The sequence below is a fragment of the Diplotaxodon limnothrissa genome, linkage group LG9 (assembly GCF_057381915.1).
Source record: "Diplotaxodon limnothrissa isolate DT_005_m linkage group LG9, D_limnothrissa_male_GT1.1, whole genome shotgun sequence".
In the NCBI taxonomy this organism is placed as follows: domain Eukaryota; kingdom Metazoa; phylum Chordata; class Actinopteri; order Cichliformes; family Cichlidae; genus Diplotaxodon; species Diplotaxodon limnothrissa.
The window spans coordinates 2081343-2087353 of NC_140604.1; the positions used below are offsets into that span (position 1 = coordinate 2081343).

Genomic DNA, 6011 nt, shown 5'->3' on the forward strand with positions numbered 1-6011 from the left:
GAGCTGTGTGAAGGCCTTTTGGGCCGCCTGATCCCACTGAAAAGAGAACTTAGGAGAGGTTAAGTGGGTCAAAGGCAGAGCGATTTTACTGAAGTCCCTAATGAACCGGCGATAAAAGTTGGCAAAGCCGAGGAACTGCTGAAGCTGACGGCGATCAGTTGGTTCCGGCCATTCCACAACAGCTTTGATCTTGGCCGGATCCGGTTTGAGGTTACCCTGGTCAATTATGTAACCCAGGAACGCCACTGTTTGAACGTGGAATTCACATTTCTCCCCCTTTACAAAGAGTCTGTTCTCCAGCAGCCGCTGCAGGACCTGTTTTACATGGGTTACATGTTCGGTTTCAGTCTTAGAGAAAATCAGGATGTCGTCCAGATAGACGAAAACGAACCGATCTAGGAAATCACGGAGCACGTCGTTAACCAACGCTTGGAAGATGGCTGGGGCGTTGGTTAGCCCGAAAGGCATCACCAGGTACTCGAAATGACCGAGGTGTGTGTTAAAAGCGGTTTTCCACTCATCGCCGTCTCGGAGTCTGACCAGGTGATATGCATTTCGGAGGTCCAGTTTGCTGAACATGGTGGCCCCGTGAAGGAGTTCGAATGCAGATGAGAGAAGCGGGAGAGGATATTTATTCCTGACTGTAATTTTGTTCAGCCCCCGGTAATCAATGCAAGGACGTAGCGATTTGTCCTTCTTCTCAACAAAGAAAAAACCAGCCCCTACCGGGGACGAGGAAGGGCGTATTATGCCAGCAGCCAAGGATTCTGAGATGTAAGTCTCCATTGCTTCCCGCTCAGGCCGCAAGATGCTGTACAAGCGGCTCGTAGGTAACGGAGCCCCAGGAAGCAATTCAATGGCGCAGTCGTACGGCCGGTGGGGGGGTAACGACCTCGCCCTGTCTTTGCAAAACACCTCGGCCAAGTCGTGATAAACTGGCGGCACAGAGGAAAGGTCCGGTGGTTCCAAAGCCGGGGGCGGTTCGACAGTAGAGGCGAGGGGAGGGGCTGATCTAAGACAGTTCATATGACACTCCTCCCCCCACCCAGACACGCACCCCCCTCTTCCAATTTATGCGCGGATTGTGTTGCTGCAACCAGGGGTGGCCCAAAACCAGGGGGGCGTGCGGAGCCTGAAACACAAAAAGGCTGATTGTCTCAGAATGATTGCCAGATAACGTGAGGGTAACCGGCTCCGTAACATGAGTGATGTCTGGTAGGCGCTGCCCCGACAAAGCAGAAACACGAAGGGGGTGTGGCAACGGGTCGGAGACCAAGTTTAAGCGTTTGGCGAGGTGTGAGTCAATGAAGTTTTGTTCGGCGCCAGAGTCTATTAAAGCGGAGAGAGAGTGTGTCATGATTTGCTTAGTTATCTTGGCTGGCAGCAGAAGACGTGGAGGAGAATCTTGAGAGAGCCCGCCCACCAGTATTCCTGCCTTTACTGGCGGGCGCGCCCTTTTGATCGCAACGGGCAGGTTGCCACGAAATGGCCTGTCTTGCCACAAAACAAGCACTCACCCGAAACCAAACGGCGATGGCGCTCAGTGGCGCTAACCCGGGAGTGCCCCAACTGCATGGGTTCCTCCTGGTCCAACTCCTCCCTTCGTTCCCAGCACTGCACTCTTCTGGACAGAGATCTCCAATGTTGTTCCCGGGATCTGCTGGAGCCACTCGCCTAGCTTGGGAGTCACCGCACCTAGTGCTCCGATTACCACGGGGACCACCGTTACCTTCACCCTCCACATCCTCTCGAGCTCTTCTCTGAGCCCTTGGTATTTCTCCAGCTTCTCGTGTTCCTTCTTCCTGATATTGCTGTCATTCGGAACCGCTACATCGATCACTATGGCCATCTTCTTCTGTTTGTCTACCACCACTATGTCCGGTTGGTTAGCCACCACCATTTTGTCCGTCTGTATCTGGAAGTCCCACAGGATCTTAGCTCGGTCATTCTCCACCACCCTTGGGGGCATCTCCCATTTTGACCTCGGGACTTCCAGGTTATACTCGACACAGAGGTTCCTGTACACTATGCCGGCCACTTGGTTATGGCGTTCCATGTATGCCTTTCCTGCTAGCATCTTGCACCCTGCTGTTATGTCCTGGATTGTCTCTGGGGCATCTTTACACAGCCTGCACCTGGGGTCTTGCCTGGTGTGATAGACCCCAGCCTCTATGGATCTTGTACTCAGAGCTTGTTCTTGTGCTGCCATGATTAGTGCCTCTGTGCTGTCTTTCAGTCCAGCTTTGTCCAGCCACTGGTAGGATTTCTGGATATCAGCCACCTCCTCTATCTGCCGGTGGTACATACCGTGCAGGGGCCTGTCCTTCCATGATGTTTCCTCGTCTCCCTCCTCTTTCTTGGGTTTCTGCTGCCTGAGGTATTCACTGAGCACTCGGTCAGTTGGGGCCATCTTCCCAATGTATTCTTGGATGTTCGTTGTCTCATCCTGGACTGTGGTGCTGACACTCACCAGTCCTCGGCCCCCTTCCTTCCGCTTAGCGTACAGCCTCAGGGTGCTGGACTTGGGGTGAAACCCTCCATGCATGGTAAGGAGCTTTCTTGTCTTTATGTCAGTGGCTTCTATCTCCTCCTTTGGCCAGCCTATTACCCCAGCAGGGTACCTGATCACGGGCAGGGCGTACGTGTTGATGGCCCGGATCTTGTTCTTACCATTCAGCTGACTCCTCAGGACTTGCCTGACCCTCTGAAGGTACTTGGTGGTTGCAGCTTTTCTAGCGGCCTCTTCATGGTTCCCATTCGCCTGCGGGATCCCCAAGTACTTGTAACTGTCCTCTATGTCTGCAATGTTGCCTTCTGGTAGTTCAATCCCCTCAGTTCTGACTACCTTCCCTCTCTTTGTTACCATCCGACTACACTTCTCCAGTCCGAACGACATTCCAATGTCATTGCTGTATAGCCTGGTAGTGTGGATCAGTGAATCGATGTCTCGTTCACTCTTGGCATACAGCTTGATGTCATCCATGTACAGGAGGTGGCTGACAACTGCTCCGTTCCGTAGTCGGTATCCGTAGCCAGTCTTGTTAATGATCTCACTGAGGGGGTATATATATATATATATATATATATATATATATATATATATATATATATATCAAAGAGAGGGAAGGTAGTCAGAACTGAGGGGATTGAACTACCAGAAGGCAACATTGCAGACATAGAGGACAGTTACAAGTACCTGGGGATCCCGCAGGCAAATGGGAACCATGAAGAGGCCGCTAGAAAGGCTGCAACCACCAAGTACCTGCAGAGGGTCAGGCAAGTCCTGAGGAGTCAGCTGAATGGTAAGAACAAGATCCGGGCCATCAACACATATGCCCTGCCCGTGATCAGGTACCCTGCTGGGGTAATAGGCTGGCCAAAGGAGGAGATAGAAGCCACTGACATAAAGACAAGAAAGCTCCTGACCATGCATGGAGGGTTTCACCCCAAGTCCAGCACCCTGAGGCTGTACGCTAAGCGGAAGGAAGGGGGCCGGGGACTGGTGAGTGTCAGCACCACAGTCCAGGATGAGACAAGGAACATCCAAGAATACATTGGGAAGATGGCCCCAACTGACCGAGTGCTCAGTGAATACCTCAGGCAGCAGAAACCCAAGAAAGAGGAGGGAGACGAGGAACCATCATGGAAGGACAGGCCCCTGCACGGTATGTACCACCAGCAGATAGCAGAGGAAGTGGCTGATATCCAGAAATCCTACCAGTGGCTGGACAAAGCTGGACTGAAAGACAGCACAGAGGCACTAATCATGGCAGCACAAGAACAAGCTCTGAGTACAAGATCCATAGAGGCTGGGGTCTATCACACCAGGCAAGACCCCAGGTGCAGGCTGTGTAAAGATGCCCCAGAGACAATCCAGCACATAACAGCAGGGTGCAAGATGCTAGCAGGCAAGGCATACATGGAACGCCATAACCAAGTGGCCGGCATAGTGTACAGGAACATCTGTGCCGAGTATAACCTAGAAGTCCCGAGGTCAAAATGGGAGATGCCCCCAAGGGTGGTGGAGAATGACCGAGCTAAGATCCTGTGGGACTTCCAGATACAGACGGACAAAATGGTGGTGGCTAACCAACCGGACATAGTGGTGGTAGACAAACAGAAGAAGACGGCCGTAGTGATCGATGTAGCGGTTCCGAATGACAGCAATATCAGGAAGAAGGAACACGAGAAGCTGGAGAAATACCAAGGGCTCAGAGAAGAGCTCGAGAGGATGTGGAGGGTGAAGGTAACGGTGGTCCCCGTGGTAATCGGAGCACTAGGTGCGGTGACTCCCAAGCTAGGCGAGTGGCTCCAGCAGATCCCGGGAATAACATCGGAGATCTCTGTCCAGAAGAGCGCAGTCCTGGGAACAGCTAAGATACTGCGCAGGACCCTCAAGCTCCCAGGCCTCTGGTAGAGGACCCGAGCTTGAAGGATAAACCGCCCGCAGGGGCGTGCTGGGTGTTTTTTTTTTTTTTTATATATATATGTGTGTATGTGTATATATATATGTATATATATATGTACACCTTATTCACATGATGAGATTTTCTTTAACGAAATCCTCATTCTCTTTAAGCACATAAGCTTACTAAATCATCAATTGTGTAATTGAAAAACAGGGGACTTGTTTCTTGTTTCTAAAACCAGCCATTTTGTTGTTTGCATCCTGCAGAGCAACCTAAAGACGAACCATTCAATGATCCATTTTCCTCGAAGGCTTCTGAAAACTCAGATTCATCTTTCGCATCTTCATCTGTATCGTCTGTGTGGTCATCCTCATCTTCATCCCCAAAGAAGCGAAAGCACAAATACAAGAAAAAGCATTCAAGAGCCAAGAAACCCAAGAAGGAGCAGAAGAAGCTCCGGCAGCGTGGTGAGCAAAAGATTTTGGAAGAGAAGATTTTACAGAAGAGGATACTATAAATGTGACATAAAAGATAGTATTATGATTGTAATTTGTTCTAAAAACTACTCTGTGTTCGCTATGTCATATATATATATATATATATATATATATATATATATATATATATATATATATATATATGCATGGATTAATATGCTTTGAGCATTTGCTTTTCTAATTATTTGCTTTGTTTTCATTTTCAGTTCAAATGCCAAATGACATTGTGCAGTGATACAAATCCCTCCTCAAGACATTTCCAAAGACGAAGACCATGACCAAAGCTTTTCAGAAGCATGGGCTCGACAGGAACACTGTTGTGTCCACTTCATCAGTTGGGGAGCTTGCTATTGCGGTCCCCAATGTGTACCAGGAGCTACTGTCCAACAAGCCTAGTGGAGAGACGGTACTAGCTTTTGCTAAGCGATGTGAGGCTGCAATTCAAAGCAGTGATGAAGTAAAAAACAAAATAGAAAGTATGAAGGCCGCTGGTACTTTGCTTCCAATTCGAAGAGGGAAATCTGTCTGAAACCCTAATTTGTTCTAAGTGGTTTTGTTTTTTTGAGCATATTGAACTGAAGAAAAGATCTGCAAAACCAATCATTTTTCAAAGATCTGTTCACATATGTGTTGAGTTTCCACACAACTAAGAGATTTACCTGTTAGTTTATTTTATTGTTTTTTTTTTAAAGTTTTAATTTGTATAAATGTGTGTAGAGTAAATAATACAGCTGTGCAGTTTCAGTTAAGGTATAATAATTTATTATATTATAATTAATATAATTTTCCTTTGTTTTATGCCAGTGGTGAATTTAGGGATGGGATTTGTTTCCTTAATATAGTTTTAGCTATCTTTAAAAGGCTTGTATATAAGTTTAGCAATGCTAAATAACTGTTGGTGCTTTATACTTTTTATAGTAATGCCCAGTAATACTTAGAAATGTTTGTTGATCATAAATAAATGTTGACATGTTTTAAACTTTACAATAAGGCTCCCATTTGTCATTTATAAATATTTATTATTCATTAATAAATGGTTTTATGCTTTACACTTTACAATAAGGCTCCCATTTGGCATTTATAAATGTTTATTAGTCATAAATAA

At 47.4% G+C, this 6011-nt stretch overlaps 1 pseudogene; it reads left to right on the forward strand.

Annotated features, from left to right (window-relative positions):
* Positions 1-1533: 1533 nt before the first annotated feature.
* On the forward strand, positions 1534-5435 carry LOC146624967 (coiled-coil domain-containing protein 106-like; annotated as a pseudogene).
* Positions 5436-6011: the final 576 nt, after the last annotated feature.